General features: G+C 39.4%; 1 protein-coding gene across 3 annotated transcripts in view; it reads right to left on the minus strand.

Moving 5' to 3' along the window:
• The window catches only part of dlgap3 (discs, large (Drosophila) homolog-associated protein 3), an 828,395-nt gene that overhangs the window by 513,669 nt on the left and 291,679 nt on the right, over positions 1–23,047 (minus strand). Inside the window, exon 1 of one of the 3 annotated variants that reach the window (XM_039739475.1) lies at positions 3,375–3,491. The exons of the other annotated variants lie outside the window; for them this stretch is intronic. The gene's annotated coding sequence lies outside the window, so the exon portion shown is untranslated. Of the gene's footprint in view, positions 1–3,374; positions 3,492–23,047 lie in introns of those variants that run through there. 3 annotated transcript variants of the gene reach the window in all.

Genomic DNA, 23,047 nt, shown 5'->3' on the forward strand with positions numbered 1-23,047 from the left:
CAACGGTAGACTGGAGGGGGTCCAGACTGTCAGGGATGGTGTCCTTGATGTGTTCTAGCACCAGCCTCTCAAAGCACTTCATGGCTATAAGAGTAAGTGCTACTGGGCGGTAATCATTAGGGCAGTCTACTTTATTTTTCTTTGGGACAGGGATGATGGCTGTGTGATTGAAGCAGGTGGGGACAGATGAAACTCTCAGAGATGAGCTTAAAATATCCGTAAAGACAGCAGCTAGCTGGTCACAACATGTTTTTAAAACGCGACCTGAGACTCCGTCTAGGCTGGGTGCTTTGCATATGCTGAGTCGGGGAAAAAGTCTTCCTCACGTCATCCTCGGAGAGCCTCAGGCTGGAGTCTTGCATCACTGCTGGGGGTCGCACGGGCATGTCCATGTTAGCGAGTGAAAAACACGTTCAACTTATCCGGGAGTGAAGTGGCGGTAGCTGTGGCCGCATGTGTCCGGGGTTTGTAGTCTGCGATCAGCTGGATACCCTACCACATCCAACGAGCATCTGCTGTGCTGTTAAACTGAGAGTCCAGTTTGTAGTCATACTGGCGCTTTGCATATTTAATTGCTTTTCAGAGATCATACCCCTGCGTATCTCCGGAATGTAATACACTGCTGCACTCACGGATCCGCCGGTGTACTTCAGCACACATACAGGGCTTCTGGTTATGAAATACGCGAACACACTTTGTGGGTACGCAGTCATCCACACATTTCCCGATGAAGCCTGTGACACCTGTGGCATACTCATCTCAGTGGACTGTTTGAAAACATCACAATCCACAGATTCAAAGCAGTCCCTAAGTTTCTCCTCTGCTTCTGGGGTCCAACAGAGCACCTCTCACAAGACCGGCTCTGCGCGCTTCAACTGCTGCTTGTAAAAAGGGAGGAGCAGCACAGAGCAGTGGTCTGACTGCCCGAAGTTCGGCCATAGGAGTGAGCAATACACGTTTTTGTGTGAGGTGTAGCAGTGGTCCAACGTATTAGCATCCCTGGTGGGACAGGAGACGTGTTGATAGTATTTGGGGTAAACAGACCTGAAGCTTGCTTTGCTGAAGTCCCCGGCGATGAAAACCAGATCTTCGGGGTGTGTGCTATCACAGTTCGTAATGAGGCCATACAGTTCCTTAAGTGTGGTGCTGGTGTTTGCTTGCGGGGGGATGTAAACAGCCGCCATGTGTACAGCTGTAAACTCCCTAGGCAGGTAAAGCGGCCGTCACTCGATGATCAGACACTCCAGGTCCAGTGAACAGCTTTGTGAAATGACTTCAACATCCGTACACCATGCGTTGTTGATGAGGAAGTATACCTCGCCACGTCTCTTTTTCCCGGAGGAGACCAACCATTCAGCGCGGTGGATAGAGAAGCCGTCTGGCTGGACAGCTGAGTGCTGGCGGTGAGCCAAGTTCCGGTGAGACAGAAAACACAAAAGTCACGCAGATCTCGCTGAAAACGAAGTCTACCATGGAGATCGTCTAGTTTGTTGTCCAGAGATTGGGCATTGGCCAGGAAAATGCTAGGCAGTGGAAGTTGCAGTCCTCTGCGTTTCGTCCACGCTTGGATACCGGCACACCGGCCATGTTTTCTCCTCTGTGTCCTCCGGGCATGGTTGGGTGGGTCGCGTCCGTCACCTTGGTCTCGAGTTATTGTGGCAAGCAGTCCCTGGTCGATAACTTCAAAGGTAGCGACTTGTGCCTTTGTTGCTCTGATGTTTACCAGTGTTGTACGATCGTACTTAATAAAACAGCAAACAAGCAGTGCAAACAGCGACAATAACAAAAATACAGACACAAAAATGAAACGTCTGCGAGGAGCAGCATGCAACACATCGCCTCTCTCTGGCACCATGAGTGAGAAGTGAGGAGAAAGGTATAACAAGTCAATTAAGTTCTGAGACCAGGAAAAAACACTAATGTATCAACTGGGAAAGTGCCCATACGTTTATTCATGCCACATTTTTTAGGCTGTTAATTTTAGCAATTGTGCATTACAATTTGCAGAAACCTGTCATGTTTAAGTTTGTTCCCTGCAAAGATTCTGTTAACAATAAAACATTAAATTAAAAGGTATCCAAACTTTTACCCAAAACTGTATATGTGTTTAGAGGTTCACATGGTCTTCACATATTACATTTTAAGTAGCGACTAAATATATACAACAATGTGTATAAAACATCAGTTGATCGAGCTGCCCTGTGGGACATCCTGAGACTTCGCAGGATCCCCTCAAGGTTGCCGGATATCATGGCCAGCCTGTACACTGGTACTGTAAGTGCTGTACAGAGTGGAGGCAGAACCTCTGCATTTTTCCCAGTTGATTCTGGGGTTTGTCAGGGGTGTCTTCTTCCTCGTACTCTGTTCAATGCTTGCATGGACTGGGTGTTGGGCAAGGTCATGGGGTCCAACGGCTGTGGGGCATCTGTTGGTGAAGAAAGATTCACTGATCTTGACTTTGACAATGATACTGTGATCTTCGCGGAGTCAATGAAGGCTCTGATTAGGGGTATCAACAAACTGAGTAAGGAGTCTGAGTGTCTGGGCTTGCAAGTGTCCTGAATAAAAACCAAGATCCAGGCCATTAATGACCTCTTAGGCACAGCCACAGCAGTGTGTCTGTCTGTAGAGAGAGTGTCAACCTTCTCGAGAGGTTTACTTACTTCGGCAGTAGATGGATTGGGAGAGCATGGTGGGGTCATGAGGTCGCTAGAAAGGGGTGTGTGGCACTCCCAATATGTATGCAAAAGGACGAAGGTGCAAGCCTTTAGAGTCCCGGTGCTTTCTGTCTTGCTATATGATTGCAAAACATGGACGCTCTCCAGGGACCTGAGACAAGGACTGGACTCCTTTGGTACTGTTTCTCTTTGGAGAATCCTTGGGTACCGCTGGTTTGAGTTTGTGTCGAATGAGCGGTTACTCATGGAGTCCCGAATGAGGCACATTACCTGCATTTTGAGGGAGCGTCAGTTACAGCACTACAGCCATGTGGCACGATTCCCCAAGGGTGACCTAACTCACAGGATCCTTATTTTTGAGGACCCAAGTGGCTGGACCAGGCCAAGGATAAGGCCACGTAATACCGGGCTTTAGCAGATAGAGGGTCACTTCTGGATCGAGGGACTGGACCATATGTCTGCCTGGAGGGTCGCCTACCAGAATCCCGAGCTGTTTCGTCATGTGGATTGGTATGGCAATGCACTGTACCTGATCTAACCTGTATCAAACATAACTTTTTTAGAGATTTGGAGTGAAACTTTGGCCTGAATTTTTTCATGTGTCTTGAATTACTTTTTTTCTTAGTTTGTACTTGTATAATATGTTACATGTGTGTGCATGGGAGGGAACTTAAGCGCTCTACTGATGGTACTTACCTACTGAATCAGAGGTTGGCCCTGTGTTCTAATGCCGACTTTCTTTCTCTTGTGCAGAATGGAAGATTGATGGTTATTTCACCACTGATGTCACTTCCATTGTCTGCATTCCGGGACCCATCTCTTCCTGAAACCCATATGAAAGGAGTTTGACTATAAGCTCTTGTCGAAAAGACACATCCACAACTTGTAGCATATTTTTTTTCCTAATGACAGGCTGCCCCAACTCTTTGACATTGTCTTGTCTCCTCTTTACACAATGTTCATGCTTTTCTCTTTTCCCAAGTACAGTGCATCCAGAAAGTATTCACAGCACATCACTTTTTCCACATTTTGTTATGTTACAGCCTTATTCCAAAATGGATTAAATTCCTTTTTTTCCTCAGAATTCTACGCACAACACCCCATAATGACAACGTGAAAAAGTTTACTTGAGGTTTTTGCAAATTTATTAAAAATAAAAAAACTGAGAAATCACATATACATAAGTAATCACAGCCTTTGCCATGAAGCTCAGAATGGAGCTTAGGTGCATCCTGTTTCCCCTGATGGATTTGGAAAGGCACACACCTGTCTATATAAGGTCCCACAGTTGACAGTTCATGTCAGAGCACAAACCAAGTATGAAGTCAAAGTAATTGTCTGTAGACCTCTGAGACAGGATTGTCTCGAGGCACAAATCTGGGGAAGGTTACAGAAAAATTTCTGCTGCTTTGAAGGTCCCAATGAGCACAGTGGCCTCCATCATCCGTAAGTGGAAGAAGTTGAAAACCACCAGGACTCTTCCTAGAGCTGGCTGGCTATCTAAACTGAGCAATCGGGGGAGAAGGGCCTTAGTCAGGGAGGTGACCAAGAACCCAATGGTCACTCTGTCAGAGCTCCAGAGGTCCTCCGTGGAGAGAGGAGAACCTTCCAGAAGGACAACCATCTCTGCAGCAATCCATCAATCAGGCCTGTATGGTAGAGTGGCCAGACGGAAGCCACTCCTTAGTAAAAGGCACATGGAAGCCCGCCTGGAGTTTGCCAAAGGGCACCTGAAGGACTCTCAGACTATGAAAAACAAAATTCTCTGGTCTGATGAGACAAAGATTGAACTCTTTGGTGTGAGTGCCAGACATTACGTTTGGAGGAAACCAGGCACTGCTCATCACCAGGCCAATACCATCCCTACAGTGAGGCATGGTGGTGGCAGCATCATGCTGTGGGGATGTTTTTCAGCGGCAGGAATTGGGAGACTAGTCAGGATAAAGGGAAAGATGACTGCAGCAATGTACAGAGACATCCTGGATGAAAACCTGCTCCAGAGCGCTCTTCACCTCAGACTGGGGCGACAGTTCATCTTTCAGCAGGACAACGACCCTAAGCACACAGCCAAGATATCAAAAGAGTGGCTTCAGGACAACTCTGTGAATGTCCTTGAGTGGCCCAGCCAGAGCCCAGACTTGAATCCAATTTAACATCTCTGGAGAGATCTTAAAATGGCTGTGCACCGACGCTTCCCATCCAACTTGATGGAGCTTGAGAGGTGCTGCAAAGAGGAATGGGCAAAACTGGCCAAGGATAGGTGTGCCAAGCTTGTGGCATCATATTCAAAAAGACTTGAGGCTGTAATTGCTGCCAAAGGTGCATCGACAAAGTATTGAGCAAAGGCTGTGAATACTTATGTACATGTGATTTCACAGTTTTTTTATTTTTAATAAATTTGCAAAAACCTCAAGTAAACTTTTTCACGTTGTCATTATGGGGTGTGGTGTGTAGAATTCTGAGAAAAAAAAATGAATTTGATCCATTTTGGAATAAGGCTGTAACATAACAAAATGTGGAAAAAGTGATGATACTTTCCAGATGCACTGTATGCTCTGCATTGTACATCTGTCTGTCTTCTATGACCAGCAATTCTATTACAAGATTTTAAAAGTGACTCCATGCATAATATGAAATGCAATCAAATTCTTTTTTGCTACAGCCTACTGGCATTAACACAACAGCAGCAACTGTAAAAGTTCCAAAACAATTCAACTTCTCTCAAAAAGTGACATCATGGCCTAAAAAGTGTGCAATTTCACTATGTTCATTCTAAATTGCACTAGGTAAACAGAGGCTCAAAGTATGCATCACTGAATACACTGGCACATCATTTGGCATTACCCTTGGTAATATTCAGGTCATGTTTGTTACAAAAAGAAAAGTAAATTTCCTTTTTACAGCTTTTTGAAATTTTGCAGTTGTGGAAAAAGGACTGTGGACTGTATCCTTGTCATTTTTACTAAACGTAAAACAGCTAAAATTGAGTCTGTACTGATTTCAGACACAAGATGTTGCACTTTCATAGGTCCTAATGTAGTAATGCTGCCTTTTGACACATACAGTCTAGGAAATGTACACTCACTGAGCAAATAAATCGGAACGCTATACTAATCTTGGGAAGGGCCTCGTTTTGCTCTCAAAACATTCCTTTGGAATTCCGGTCTATGTTGGCATGATTGCATCACACCGAGATTGAATTTTCATGCTGAAAATCTCATGTTCTATCACTGTGAAGGCTACTGAAGAATACTGAACTCTTCTTTGAACTCAAACAAGTTTGAGATGACTTTTGCTTTGTGACTTGTTGAATTATCATGCTGTAAGTAGCCATTAGAAGATGGATAAGCTGTGGCCATGAAGTGATGCTTCATTTCAGTTTTAGTGAGTTTGTTCTCACGGCAGCATAAGCTTTCTGTTCTTAGCTGGCGGTAGTAGGACTTAATGTGGTCTTCTCTCTGGTAGCCCTAAGGTTCAATGTCTTGTGCATTCTCTGATGTTTTTTGCTCATCACATTTATACAGAGTGGGTATCTGAGTTACTGTAGCCTTTCTGTCAGCTTGACCCATTCTAGCCATTCTTCTCTGAACTCTCTCATCCACAAAACTGCTTCTCACTGGATGTTTATTTGTTTTTCCCACCATTCAGAAAACACTCTCAAGATTGATGTGCATGAAAATCCCAAGAGATCAGTAGTTATGGAAATACTCAGACCAGCCTGTCTGGCACTACATGTCTTGCCACAATTGAAATAACTGAGATCATGCCTTTTCCGTAATTCTGAAGTTGTGAATATCAACTGAAGCCCATGAACTGTGTCTGCATGATTTTGTTGCATTGTGCTGCCTCCACATGATTGGCTGATTAGATAATTACATGGATAAGCAATTGTCCAGGTCCTCCCAATCATTTGCTCAGCGAGTACAAATTAATATAGCAATTTTTATGAGAAAAACAAGGTTATCTGAGGCAAATACACATATCAAATTCAGCAAGTTGGAGAGGCAAAGCAGGACATCATTTCTAAGAAATGTCTTTAAACAGAAATGTGAACTAAAATTAAAAGCGCAGGAAATTGATCAGAGCACAAAGAGTGCAGCTGTAAATGCATTTTTACGTCCAACACAGGTAAACTTATTGTAACAATAGGCCACAGATTGTTGACCTGTGAAAGAATGATGAATAATGTGTGAAGTGGAAAGTCTTGTCATGTGACAAGTGTGAGACCAAAAAGCTCCACCATCTCCTCAGGGAAACTGCTTTACCTAGCAGGTGTTTAATTGCAGGGGGTGAGAGGTTGTCAGAAATAATTTAGGTTTAATCATTTAAACGTTGATTCCAAATTGTTATTGCAATCACAACATGATTTTTATCGTCATCCTGAAACAAGCTGCCCTGAAATGATACCAGGTAAGCGTGAGAGGGCAAGAAAAACAGCTGCAACATATCTAGACATCGTAAAGCTATACATATTTGGTGTCCCTTTTAACCAGTCCTGTTCTCATTTTACATATTTTCCTTTATTTGCAGCTGTAAAGCAGCAACAAATTTTGTTTTAGCTCCAACCTGAGCTTTAATTCTCCTTCATTACCATTGAAATTCTGCTCTGTGTTTATGCTAATGGACGAGACACCATCTGCCAGTAAATAAACAAGCATTATGGAAAGAGGCTCTGTGGGCTCTGTGGAAAAGGAAAAATTGGAGAAATTATTTTTTGTCAAGCTAAACCACATTTGACAATCTTCATTTTTTGATAAAAGTATCATTGTTCATGAAAATCATATTTTGCATTCAGTCTTTAACATTTACTGAAAGAGTTGGTTAATCACATGCAGTTTTCTTTCACACATACAGTGCATCCGAAAAGTATTCACAGCGCATTATTTTTTCCACATTTTGTTATGTTACAGCCTTATTCCAAAATGGATCAAATTCATTTTTTTTCTCAGAATTCTACACACCACACCCCATAATAACAATGTGAAAAAAGTTTACTTGAGGTTTTTGCAAATTTATTAAAAATAAAAAAACTGACAAATCACATGTACATAAGTATTCACAGCCTTTGCTCAATACTTTGTCGATGCACCTTTGGCAGCAATTACAGCCTCAAGTCTTTTTGAATATGATGCCACAAGCTTGGCACATCTATCCTTGGCCAGTTTCGCCCATTCCTCTTTGCAGCACATTTCAAGCTCCATCAGGTTGGATGGGAGGCGTCGGTGCACAGCCATTTTAAGATCTCTCCAGAGATCTTCAATCGGATTCAAGTCTGGGCTCTGGCTGGGCCACTCAAGGACATTCACAGAGTTGTCCTGAAGCCACTCCTTTGATATCTTGGCTGTGTGCTTAGGGTTGTTGTCCTGCTGAAAGATGAACCGTCGCCCCAGTCTGAGGTGAAGAGCGCTCTGGAGCAGGTTTTCATCCAGGATGTCTCTGTACATTGCTGCAGTCATCTTTCCCTTTATCCTGACTAGTCTCCCAGTTCCTGCTGCTGAAAAACATCCCCACAGCATGATGCTGCCACCACCATGCTTCACTGTAGGGGTGGTATTGGCCTGGTGATGAGCGGTGCCTGGTTTCCTCCAAACGTGACGCCTGGCATTCACACCAAAGACTTCAATCTTTGTCTCATCAGACCAGAGAATTTTGTTTCTCTTGGTCTGAGAGTCCTTCAGGTGCCTTTTGGCAAACTCCAGGCAGGCTGCCATGTGCCTTTTACTAAGGAGTGGCTTCCGTCTGTCCACTCTACAATACAGACCTGATTAGTGGATTGCTGCAGAGATGGTTGTCCTTCTGGAAGGTCCTCCTCTCTCCACAGAGGACCTCTGGAGTTCTGACAGAGTGACCATCGGGTTCTTAGTCACCTCCCTGACTAAGGCCCTTCTCCCCCAATCGCTCAGTTTAGATGGACGGCCAGCTCTAGGAAGAGTCCTACTTACGAATGATATAGGCCACTGTGCTCACTGGGACCTTCAAAGCAGCAGAAAAGTTTAGGTAACCTTCCCCAGATTTGTGCCTCGAGTCAATCCTGTCTTGGTTGTCTACAGACAATTCTTTTGACTTCATGCTTGGTTTGTGCTCAGACATGAACTGTCAACTGTGGGACCTTATATAGACAGGTGTGTGCCTTTCCAAATCATGTCCAATCAACTGAATTTACCACAGGTGGACTCCAATTAAGCAGCAGAAACATTTCAAGGATGATCAGGGGAAACAGGATGTACCTGAGCTCAATTTTGAGCTTCATGGCAAAGGCTGTGAATACTTATGTACATGTGATTTCTCAATTTTTTTATTTTTAATAAATTTGCAAAAACCTCAAGTAAACTTTTTTCACGTTGTCATTATGGGGCGTGGTGTGTAGAATTCTGAGGAGGAAAATGAATTTAATCCATTTTGGAATAAGGCTGTAACATAACAAAATGTGGAAAAAGTGATGCGCTGTGAATACTTTACGGATGCACTGTACTTTAGCTGACAGTGGAAAGTAAACACAACATCCAGAACATTGCCTTTTATTATTATAGATTTAGTTTTTCTCAAGAAAATCTGGTCCCAAACCTGCAAAAACCTCACTGACTGACTGACTGACTCATCACTAATTCTCCAACTTCCCATCTAGGTAGAAAGCTGAAATTTGGCAGGCTTATTCCTTACAGCTTACTTACAAAAGTTAAGCAGGTTTCATTTCGAAATTCTACACGTAACGGTCATAACGGTCGACAACATCCGCTATGTTGAACTTTCTTATTTATGGCCCCATCTTTACGAAATTTGGTAGGCGGCTTCCCTGCGCTAACCGAAACCGATGTACTTACTTATTTCGATGGTATGACGCCACTGTCGGCCGCCATATTGAACTTTCCAACGTCACCAATTTTCAAACTTCCCCTGTAGGTAGAAGGCTGACCCCATCTTCACGAAATTTGGTAGGTGGCTTCCCTGCGCTAACCAAAACCGATGTACGTACATATTTCGGTGGTATGACGCCACTGTCGGGCGCCATATTGAACTTTCCAACGTCACTAATTCTCCAACTTCCCATGTAGGTAGAAGGCTGAAATTTGGCAGGCCCATTCCTTACAGCTTACTTACTACAATTAAGCAGGTTTCATTTCGAAATTTACACATAACGGTCATAACGGTCAACAACGTCCGCCATGTTGAACTTTCTTATTTACGGCCCCATCTTCACAAAATTTGGTAGGTGGCTTCCCTGAGCTAACCGAAACCAATGTACATACTTATTTCGGTGATATGACGCCACTGTCAGCCGCCATATTGAACTTTCCAAAATCACTAATTCTCCAACTTCCCATGTAGGTAGAAGGCTGAAATTTGGCAGGCCCATTCCTTACAGCTTACTTACTACAATTAAGCAGGTTTCATTTCGAAATTCTACACATAACGGTCATAACGGTCAACAACGTCCGCCATGTTGAACTTTCTTATTTACGGCCCCATCTTCACGAAATTTGGTAGGTGGCTTCCCTGAGCTAACCGAAACCAATGTACATACTTATTTCGGTGGTATGACGCCACTGTCAGCCGCCATATTGAATTTTCCAAAATCACTAATTCTCCAACTTCCCATATAGGTAGAAGGCTGAAATTTGGCAGGCTCATTCCTTACAGCTTACTTACAAAAGTTAAGCAGGTTTCATTTAGAAATTCTACGCGTAATGGTCATAACGGTCAACAACGTCTGCCATGTTGAACTTTCTTATTTATGGCCCCATCTCGAAATTTGGTAGGCGGTTTCCCTGCACTAACCGAAACCAATGTAATACTTATTTCGGTGGTATGATGCCACTGTCGGCCGCCATATTGAAATTTCAACAGTCTTTGTTACTTATGGGGTCATCTTCAAGAAATTTGGTACACGGGTTCCCAACACTAACTGAATCCTACTTACGTACACATATATGTCCATAGCCTGCAGCTCGGTCACCGTGTGAGGCGGCGTTGGGTCCCCCATCCCAACACCTCCCACGTTGTTGGATGCCTGCCTATATAAGGCCGTCCGTCGCTCCAGTCTCTACATTCCCTTCCTTGCTTCGCTACGGGATTCACGTCTCCCTACTGATAACTGCAGCCTTTTTGTTTAATCCACGGCTTCTCCGCTGTTTTATTGTTTGTTTATTACAATTATAGTTATTGTATAGGTATTTTACACTTACTTTACATTGCTCAGGTACCCATTTCCTTTATCATTCCAACCCCCTTTACCATGTCTATCGAGATGATCACTATCGATCAAAGAACTATCACTTACCGAGTGGTTTCCATGCCCGGTGATACCACCTACCTTTTCCATTCGCTTTGTTACATATTGCACGGCCATATCAGGCTCACTCTTGATATCCGGAGGAACATTGTGTCTTATGTATTGAATGACTGGGACAGGTTCAAGGTGTGGACTGATGATGGTACAGGAGGTAATTATACTACACAGGAGCACTATAAGAATGAAATGCTTAAGCCCTTCACCTATGGTTCTGCATGTAAGTTGATGGCTGCCGCTCAATCGTTCGGTTGTCGCTTTCAAGTGTACCAAAATGGCCAAATATTTTACACCTTTCAACAACCGCCAATGCCTCTTAAACATCTTAGATTCACAGGTGACGATTCCAGTAGTGGACACTTTGATGTTTATGAATGTTTAAACTCTCAAAAGCTGTATGTGATTTTATCGCTGAAACCGGTTGTGTGCTTACAACGCTTGACAGATGCCGAGTGTCACTTCAATACAAGAAATCCTGCAAATACTATCATAATTGAAACAAACCATGAAACTCAAACTGATTATGACAGCAGCAATCCAAGCTGTGGGATTTGAGACAAGATTACTGTTCACATGGCCAACTGTAAGTTGCATGCTCAAGAGTAAGCTCAGCGCACAGCTTGGTCATGTTACAACCGTAGGGCCAAACTGACAACATGGTATACAAAGTGATCCTTAACAAATAATTATTGGCATATTTTCCCTCAGTTAAAAAGGTTAAATTTTCTTCTTAATAAAAATTTTAATGCAGTACTTCGCCGCTGCGAAGCGTGGGTATTTTGCTAGTATTAAACTAAAAATAAGCTGAAACAACCAATAATAAAGAAAATAACTTTGTGGGGGGAGTATTCTCCATATGTCACTTAAGTCATCCAAGATCTGAAGTCTCATCTTGGATCAGCTAATGGCGGTTATGTAGGATCTCCAAACGCACTGGAGGATTAGTTTACTATTTTATTTGATATATATTTATTTTATTTTATTAATTAGTTAGATTACTAAAATGATTGCACACTCCTGTGCTACCTGAAAAGCCCTTATATATCAAGAGCCTAGAAAACACGATCAGCAAGTCACTTATTGGTGGATAGAGATGGCAAAAGAAACAGCGCAAATTGTTTTTCCAGGCTGAACAAGATGTTTTACTGGAGTGGTATGACGAATTCAAGAAATGAACATGTACAAAAGGAAACACCGCAAAAGTGGGCAAAACCCGAAAAGAGGGCTAGCAAAAAGCGGCGGACAAATTAAACGAGAATTTTTTTTATTATTTGTGTACAACGTTACATTTCCACAGCATTACATTATTAGTTATTATTTATTCATTATAATGCAGATCAAATATAAGTACTGTCAGGATCTGGGAACAAGTTAAAGTGAAGTACAAAATATACTTCAGACTGGTAAAATGTTACATATCACAGTATAAACAGTTTGAAGAACATTTGTTTTATTGATATATTATTATTATTACATTATATTATTCCTTTAAAAACTAATAAGAGGAAGGCAAACCAAAAAACAAAAAGAAAAAAAAACTTGTGGAGGTCCATCTGGTCCAGACCTCACCCCTACTGAAATGCTGGCTCTCCAGCAAAATGCCCCTCGCCCAGTTTCTGAGGGCATTGAAGGGAGGAAGCTCCTCCTCAGAACCAGTGGCAGGATGCAGCAGTGGTCATTTTATTGCGGGTAAAGGACCAGCATTGCATGTATTTGTGATAGGTGTGTTTTCAGAAGCCTTGTTTTTCAATTTATGTTCCTAAGCCATAACACTTCCACCTGTGCCTGAGCAATGACAGGTTGGCCCAAGTGACGTGTTGGATGAGGACACAGTGTCTGACCACTCGTCAGGAGAAGAGGTAAGTATGTAAATACTTAATTTTTAATAATGTTTAAACACCATTCCTTTACTAATGGTGATATAACTGTTACACAAGAGCCCATTGCCAGCACACATGCCCCTTCTGGTATAAAGTCCATATTGAAAAAGGGAGATGGGGAAGTTAATTGTGATGTCCTAATAAGGCTTCTTGAACCATTTGCTGCATTTTTTTGGATCTTGTATGAAGAAGGGGCCTGAGTTGCCTCGAAAGCTTGCATATTGTAATCTTTTTAGTTAGCCAATAAAAGGTGTCATTTTGTTTGGCTTTTCTCTACATTTATAATGTCTAACACGGTACAACACCCTAGTACTACTGTATTTTGTGAAAATGGCAAAAGGGTTCAAAGTGCCATACTGTGAGCCTTTTCCTGACACCACCAGAGGATTAGTACATATTATTGCAGAGGCAAGAGACACCATGCAGACAAACTTGTGATGGCATTTGTAGTTGATTTTTATTTACAGACAAATGTGCGTGCTTTGGGCAAAGAATATCTTTGACAGAAAATGACATACAGAAAATTAACAATTAGAAAAATTTTGCAGGACATAGAGCTTGATGAACTGAGGATAACCAAAATCAAGTTGCACATACAGCTTCAGAAAGAAATGGTACAGTATTAATCTTTCTCTCCCTCATATTGTGTCTGAAAGGAAATAAAGGGTCTTGGGTAACAAACCTAACATTTGTGTTGAACAATTGTGTCGTCATTATTGAAGATACTGGGCAATGATTCTGTTTCTGGCAGATCTGCATCCGAGTTGGTCAAGGTGCAGTGACTCAAGGTCATCATCAGGCTGCACCTCAGGGGCCCTTTCTTTTTTGATGGTGGCTATGTTGTATAAGATGGAAAATGCAACATTAATGTCACATGCTCTGTCGGGTGCAACCTTCAGGCTTTTTGGTTGTTGAAATCTCTCCTGTACGTGGCCAAAGGTCATTTCAGTTTTGGACCCTTTTCAGAAACAGAGCTGCATTATATTGGGATTGTGGGACAGGGTTGGGGAATGCGGTCATTAAAAACTGTCTGCAGGCGTAGCCCCCGTCTCCAACCAGGATCCCATCACGATTACCTGCGTAAAAAGTAAATATTTTGAGTAAAATAAATGCTTCAGTATGATTTCTAAATAGGTATGGGCATTACCTTGTTCAAGTGTCCAATACAGATGTGACTCCCGAAAAATTCTGGAGTCATGAACTGACCCTGGCCATCTAGCCTCCTTACAGGTTACATTATCTGTACATTAATACTATGGAAGCATTTTCTGTTCACATAGTATCCTTCATTTGCATCTGATGGGGCCTTGATTTGGATCTGAGTACAGTCCAATGCTGCAATCAAATTAGGGAATCCTGGGAAATGAGAATATTAGTCTTAAAGTTTAGTATCAAAGATCTTTAAAGAAACATAGACTTTTGCCGATATATTATCTGCAATGGCATAAAAGGCCTCTTTAGTTGTCTGCATACGTAAGTGTCCAGGAAAAACAATGAAAACTATGAGGAAAATTTTCAGGACCAAGCAGACTTTGAGAATTGCTCGACAAATAGTGCTCTTTGACAGGTTTTTCACATTACCTACTGTATACAAAAAAATGCCACTTGCATAAAACATCAGAGCAATGTGTTGTTGTGAGAGCACAACCTCTGCAAGCTTGGCTCATAATATAAAGAGCTAATACCTGTACATTTGTGATGTATAAAATTCCCTCTGAGCTGAAGCGATATTTCTCAAGAAGATAATTGTCCACACAGGCTAAAGGATCTTGACGATCGTGCAAAACTCTCTCGACTTGAAATTCTCTTCTTATTATCTGCACACAGATATCAGTTGCTCATCTATGAATTACGAGGCCGTGGCTGAATGGATTTCCATGCACCGAAACCAGTTAAGTGTGTAAGCTAATTGTTGTTTACACAGAACAAGCAGGTTTGAGGTTTACAATTTGCTGCTATGACGATACATTCAACAAGAGTTTTGAGGAGCCGACAGATCCAGGATCATGCTAAATCTTCAACAATTTAATCCTGCTAAACCAGTAATCCATGTATGGAGGATACCCCTCTGGTCTTTTAGCCTTTATTCAAAGTGTTCATTTTGAATGTGTTGTGGATCTATTAGTAATGGTCTGTCAACACTTGCTGTTCATATGCATGGTCAAGTGATGCTACTCGTGTTGACTAATCTGGTTGTAAAATCAGAGGTTCATGTTCCAAAATCATTTGTAAATTTCAAAAATGACAGTTGCTATTATCTTTCATAGTCATAATAGAAGAAACTTGAAAGCTAACATGGATGCACACAATAAAGATGGACTCTGAATGTGATGTGCCTAAATTTGCTTATTCAGGTAAATATCTTGTCAAGAACAAAACTGATCAAAATAAGACCTTCATAAAAAACACATTTTGGTAATTAAAAAAATAAAAGTATTATGGAAGGACAAAACCTTGAAAGAACACAGAGTAATGACTAAAACAGACACCAAGCTTCACCACAGGAGTTGTGACACTGTGTACTTGGTGGGGTGGTTTTCCAAAGACTCGTCATTCAAAATACAATGCACAAAGAGATCCCCACCCCCCCAATCATTCTGCTCAATTTGACTTCCTATTGTACAATTTCTTCAACCCTCCTCCAGTCAATCTTCATAGTTCCCAGGGCAGTCCTTAGAAGAATTTCTGATTCTATGTAGGTCCTAAAACTGCAGGTCTTCATATTAATATATGGATTAATCTGGATCTGCTTCCAATTTCTTCTCTGTTTCAGGACCCTTCTTATTGTGGTATCTCCTTGCTAGAATTTAACACTGTAGTCTGAACTGGAGGCCAATCATATTTCAAATAATATAAATGACAAGTAATACCAAAATGTTATTTTCAACAATTAATTGTAAAATAAATCCAACTCCATGCACAAACATGATCTGCTAGGCATTAAGTGTGAAGCTTGTGAAATATTTTTTTTGTATAGACAATGTTTAATATGTGATGTGCTTGGGAAAGTTAGCACGTCCTAGTTCTAATAGACATCATTTGAATCTTAACTTCTCTAATAAAATAAATGAACTGCACATAGTAATTGCTGAATTGAAACCATCCACTTACACCTTGATCCAATTCCAACAGGGTTTTTTAAGAAGTCTCTGAATGCTAAATTGACAGCATACTAGACATAGTAAATCCCTTAACAAAATCCTGTCTTTTTAAAACGCTTTTTAAAACTGCCCAAGAAATATTGTAAAATTCTGACTGCTGAGTTTTAGACAAAATTTTTTAAATATATTAGAAAATTTAATCGATTAAATGATGATTTGAATAAAAAACAAATTCTAGAATAGTACCAGTCAGGTTTTACAGCTTCAAAGCCCTGAGATGGCTACAGTTAAAGTAGTAAATGACTTTAAAAACAGCATTTTAATGACTCTATAATTCTACAAAGAAAAGACTCATTTATTAAGCTTCAAATACTGATTTGAGATTCAAAGTCAGCATTTTTTGGAGTGTACAGTATGATGGCATGCCTGGCTAGAAAACATTTCCAGGCAGAAGGGTCGCATCGTAATGGCACAAGATAGGGTAAAGAGAGAGAGAGAGAGAGAGAGAGAATCTTTATAATGAAGTTTTACATGCCAGCAGGGAAGGAAGGGCAGTAGTTCTTGTTTATGGGCTGGGATTGGGCCTAGTTTGGCATGGTGGCTGCAGGTTTTTGTTCCATCCCAACCTCGTAATGAGAAGTCATTACTGCTGTTAAAATGCTTATTGGTCAAGCAACATTTTTATGTTTCATTATAGCTGTCTAAAAATTCAGGAAGTTAAACAAAAAAATCTAAACATTTACAGAGAAGAAGAAAAAAATTAAATTCCAAAACAAAGTGAAAGGAAGAGAAAAAGGAGGAAAAAGCACAAGCTTCTTCTTCAAAAACAAATTAAGGCCCCAAAACATAAGAGCCAAACAAAGAAAATTACAGCTGTTGATCAAAAGACATATATTCAAGAAGCATGCATAAGAATGAAAATAGTCCATTATTTCAGGCATCTATATAAATTTCAAGACATAAACAAAGAAGTCACTGATGGAGAGGTAGGTGAAATAAGAAAAGGAGCAGAAGACATACTGTGCATGAAAAGAATAGGCACATTAACTACAAAGGAAACAGAGGAATCTCTAAAAACATGCAAAAACAATACGCTAGAGATAGATGGATCTTAAAGAAAGTTACATCTGGAGGCCAATTACATTGTTCTAGCAAGATTGTAAGATATGGCGCTGTATCATAGCATGTCATTTAAAAACCATTATAAACAGTGATACAAGTTATGCACTACCAGGAAGGAAACTTAATGGGAGGAAGGAAAAACTGGAAGGAATTCTTAGTAAAGATCTCCAGTCTGTTAGAAATATGGAAGGCAAGGACATTAAGCATGAAGGGAAAAGTGTTACTTTTAAAAACAAATATAATATTAAATATGAATTATCTTGGGACTACACTGTATTTGTAGGTACATTCACATATAATGTGAGGAATTCATTGCAATTACCCATGTCTCTCTGTCAACTCGGCCACCAGAGGACAAATTTTGTTAAAATATGGCACAATTATTCTTTAAGGAAATTTGTTTTGACAGTTCAATTTTCATTGAGGCATCTAGAACAGATCACCCTATACAAAGGTTTGAGATTTCAAAATCTCCCATTGAAAAATTTTGACATAAAGTATCTGTGATCTTGTCTATCATTAAACAGACAAACATTCTTTGCGACTTGCACTGTAAATTAGTAAATGTTGTTTTTGCTTTATAAAGTCTTCCATTTAGTTTGAGGACAAATGGGATAAAAACTGGTGTACCAGCATTTCACTCTTTTAAACCCTGCTTTAAGTCAAGGTTTCTTATAGATTGGCAACAGTCTGTAGACATTATGTGCCAGTCCACAAAAAGGCAAGCATGGCAAGTATAAAAATGCTGTTATTTCCTACTGCCCATCTGCAAAACAATGACTATGACTTCTCACTGGTCTGCAGAGCTCCACCACTAGTAAACTCGACAAACTCTTCTATCTATTGTTAATTGATTGAGCCGTACAAAACCCCATGGGGGACCCTTGCTCTTCAATCAAATGTTAATCAATCAAGCTGCTTGAAACTCTATGGAGAGCTCCCTGGTCCACAAAGAGATTCTCTAACTAACAACAAACCACTTGTCAAAAAGGTTGAAAATCATTGTAAATTTAAATGATCTTCCTAACAGTAAAACTGTTAAATTTAAGTAAGGAAACAAAACATCATCTACATATGAAAAAAGTACCCTGTCGCATGACTATTTCTCTGGCATTACAATTTACTAGGGTGACCACACATCCCGCTGACAGGGGCTGTCCTGATTTCTGGCTATGCATCCAGATAAAAAACAGAAGAATATAAAAATGTCTCAGTTTCAAAAGGCTGTCCATCTGGTTTTTCAGTGCAGCAAACATTGCTTCATGTAGGCAAACGTTGTCGCACTATACTTACAACAGTGTGCAAGCAAAGACATGAAGCAGATATAAACAGAGCACCGGCATTTCTGTATACTTCAGGCAATGCGTGGAATCCTAAGTGCTCATTTTTGGAGTGTTTTTTTCTTTTTTCTCCGTGCCCTGATACCTTGCTGATGATAATAACAGAAAGCAGGCATTAAATAAATGATGATGGGCTTTATGCATGGGCATACACTTTACACAAGTGTACCAGTTTGGGATTTTAAAAATCTGATAACCTTATTGTAGCTGTCACAAAATATGTGCGTGTATATATATTTATGTAAATTTGATGTTTGAATTTGTAAAATATATTTTGTAAATTATATTGTATATCATAATAGTTGTGGTGGAATCTTATTGTTGATAATATTTACTGTTCTAATTGTAATTTTATTTATTTTATGATCTCAATGTATTTGTACATAAGTTTATAAAGTTGGTCTTAACGGAAGGGCGCTGTGGTCACATGATAAGGTTCATTGGTGGAGCAGAAATGCACAGAGTGACACAATTAATGGACGCTGAGCTGAAGAAAGGTTTTAGTTTTAATAAGATAGTCAGAAGTGAAGTATAAGAGAGATTGTAATAAAGACTACTGAATTTCTGGTTAGAAGGCGCACACGGTATGTTTTAATTTTGCTATCCCTACATTTATTGTTTAATTTACTAGCTTTATTTTATTTTAGTTTTTCACAATGTTTGAGAGCTGTGAAAAAGAGAGAGAGCAAATAAGTACTCTTCAAACATCAGTCGGAGGGTGGTGTCATCTGTACCAGGAGAAAACTTTCAGGAGCAGCTACACTTATAACGTAACATTCAGAGTGCCACATTCACCTGATAATGGTCAGTCACTGCAGTAAACTTTGTCTTTTACTTTTGTTTATCTATACACTCCCCAATATATTTGTCATAACTGAACAGCTTTGTAAGTCTTGTTTCATGAAAATTACTTATTTAAGGAATTTATAGATTTAGGTTATGTTAATTGGCACTTGCAAATTGTCATTGTATATGAATATGGTGTGTGTGTGTGTGTGTATTTATGTGCAGGTATGAGTAAGAATGCCCCTGTGATAGACTAGAGTTCTGTTCTGCCCTGTTTTCAGTTTTTTGAGACAGACTTTGGCCTCCACAACCCTGAAATGTGTTGCGGAGAACCTACCTACCAAACTCGGTCCATTGAGGGTCTACACAACACTCCAACACTATGCATATATTTTCTAATTTGTTTTAAAGTTAGAATTTTAAAATGTGCAAATAGAACTAGCTTAATAACTTTAATTAAAATTATAAGACTATGTTTTTATTTTTTGAAGGAACACTGTTTGAACCTCTAGCAAAAAGGAAAGTAACTCAAAAGGAATGAAAAAGGGGGAAAAGATTTTCCAAATCAGAGGTAAAATTAAAATATGTGTCAACAGTAGTGGATATAGTGCAAGGAGGTGGTGGAAAAGCAGCAGATCTCTCGAGGTATGTGATAGGTGGGATCTTTACAAAATTTGGTTTAGCTTGTAGCTCAAATAAAAATCCCACTGCTTTCTTAGTTCCCAAGCACTATAAAGAAGTCATTAGGTTTGTCTTTAGAGACATAGAATATAATGTTATATATAAACACTCTAATTTTTCTCCTAATTATATGTCTATGTTATGCAAGCTTGATTTATTTTGAATTTCATATTCATTATTATTCATGCCTAATTTAACTCGTTTGTGTTTTCTTGTAACTAGTCTTTTGACATCTTGTTACGTACTTTGAGCTACATTCTGTGTATGAAAATATGCTATACAAATAAACATTGTTTAAAAGTTTGCAATATTAAGAAAATAAACAGACAGGTATAGAAGAACTGGGTAAAGCTAAAAAGAGTTATGGAAGACAGAAATAGGAAACTCTAGATCCAAGAAAACCATTGAAACAAGGCAGGTGAAGCCTGGACAATGTTAAATAACAAACTGCTGACCAACGCACAGCGGGACATGGCGTGGAGCTCTGCACATGATATGCTACAGGCAAAAATTCATCTCTACAGAAAACGAGCAATGCGGAGAAGTAAATGCCCTAGAGGGGTATTGAGAGTAGAAGAAATGACAGGGCATGTCATGTGGGATTATCCCAGAGCAGAGTAAATGGCACACATTATAATTAAAGATTTAGTGATGTATTGAATATTTTCAGAAAATATCATACAATTAGAAGGAACTAAGAAGTGGGCAAACAACAATTGTGTAATGGAAGTAGTATGGGACTTCTGCTTCCTTAGTAATAAAAAGAAATTGCTTTCTTTAGGAACAATGTGGAAATTAATCTGAGACAAAACTGACAGAGGAAACGAAATACATAATGGAATTAAATCTATTCACCTACAACAGACTGAAGAAGGGAAAGAAAGGTAAGTGTTTCAAAATCTCTTACCGATGCCAAACCAACCCAACCTCTTGTGATCGATTAAAACCAAGGCTGATATATGCAGATTAGACCAAGAGAGTAAAAATAATGTTTATAAAATAGAAAAGGGATTTTAAGACGGAATAATAAATAATATGTATAATACTTTTTACAAACCACGCTTATATTAAGTTAAAAAGTGTACTAAAAAGTAAATAATAAGTCTCTCATATCACTCTCCAAAAAAAAGGTGGGCGCCTTTGCTAAGATTTTAAGAAGTGTCTTTTGAATGTTGATTGATGAAAAGCTCCCACACTTTTATTTTACGAGTGATGTATGAGGGACTTATTTTTTACTTTTTAGTACACTTTTTAACTTAATATAAGCATAATTTGTATATAAAGTATATTATATATATATATATATATATATATACAGTATTATTTTCAACGTTTTAGTCTTGGGATTGTTTTACTATAATTTTGTAATCAATATTTTAACATCCATCCATCATCCAACCCGCTATATCCTAACTACAGGGTCACGCGGATCTGCAGGAGCCAATCCCAGCCAACACAGGACGCAAGGCAGGAAACAAACCCCGGGTAGGGCACCAGCCCACCGCACAATATTTTAACACTTCCTTAAATATTTCTATATGTTACTAGCACCATGTATTGGTGAAATCTTTAACTATTCTTCATATGAAAATTTCATTTCTTAATTAACATGGTTTAATTGATCAATTAGTGAAACTGACTATTGATTCATGTATTGTCATCTGTAGTGAGTAAGTGTGCAAAATTTCAATTGTCATTTAGACAATAGGAAGTGGGTTAAATATCGATTACAAGATTTGTACCAGACAACAAACAGGTGAAGTTAATACAAGTGTGGTAATAAAATAATAATAATAATAAAAATCTGTATTGACCAAAAAAAAAAAAAGCCTGAGATGCTCAACCATTGACGAGGTTAGTGCCTTGCCCTGATTCTAAAGTGCAGCTTGTGTGTGCTTTAAGGAATTAGCGGCACCATTAAATCTACAACACAATAAAGTGTGTAGAAAGAAAAGGTGACCGAGTACCCATTGAATCCACTGTACTCTTTTTGACAGAACATGTGTGGTTGCAGTATTCTAGGCACAGAAAGACATCAAGAACGCACTCTCCCTGTTCAACATCAGCACACAAAAGATTTCATTCCTAGCTTGTTTCATTCGCTTGGTAGCATTTTATTTTTTTTTTGTGTAACGAGCTTGTCCATTCTAATACAAGACAAAGTCTGCGAAGCCGGCACCACTAATATAAAGATATCTGAGCAAATAACCAGAATAGCTTGAGGCTTCAGGTTTCATAGCTTCGATCAGAAAAAGATTTGCTTTTTAGTTTTCTTTTAATCATTGGCTCTACTGCAGTGCATTAAACAAATGAGTCTCTGAAAGTACCTTAACGCCAGTCAGTAATTGGTGAAATAACTAAAGTATGTTTATTATTTTATGATTTGTTCTTGTTAGGGAACGATGATATTCTGCAAAGGAAATGCAATTAAGTTATAGAAAAAGTAATATAACAATTAAACATAAATATAAAAGTAAAGGTTCTGAAGATGGGTGAACATTTAGCTTTTTATAAAAAGAACTGATTTTTTAAAACCAATCATTTCCATCTGCTCCAAATGCATTCTCAACTTTCTAAACATATATATTAAAGTTTTGCTGAGGATTAGAGAGTACACAAAAGTATACATATGGCACGTATTTATTTAGATATTAAACATACACAGAACAACTAAGAACACACATTACGAAGGGAAAGGAACGAGTCTGCCGTCTCCCACATCTAAGATTTCTCGGCTGACACGTAAAGCAGAAGTGCTGGTTCTGCTTTACATCCCATTATATCATACTGCATATTTTTCATTTTTCTCTTTATAAGTCCAAAACACCCTTCTTAACATGGACGTGCAAGTTTTATCCGTTTATTTAAACGCATTAAACAGTGGGAAATTAACAGAAAATGTTAGCTTTAAAATGTATTCAATTAAAAAAGGACTCTAGAATGTATGTAAGTTTCTGTGATTTAAGTAAGAGGGGGTATGGGGGTCCTAATATATTTTGTAAAAGCAAGGGAGACAAGTTGGCAGCATTCTATTAAGTAAATGTTGGCATGTTATGCGGTAAGCATTCACCAGGAGCAGCTGACATCTCCAATTTAACACAAAAATCCAGCAAATCCTCCTTATTTTAAAGTATGCAACTGAAATGAATGTAAAATAAAAACATACACAATC

This window comes from Polypterus senegalus, chromosome 17 (genome assembly GCF_016835505.1).
Source record: "Polypterus senegalus isolate Bchr_013 chromosome 17, ASM1683550v1, whole genome shotgun sequence".
NCBI classification, from domain to species: domain Eukaryota; kingdom Metazoa; phylum Chordata; class Cladistia; order Polypteriformes; family Polypteridae; genus Polypterus; species Polypterus senegalus.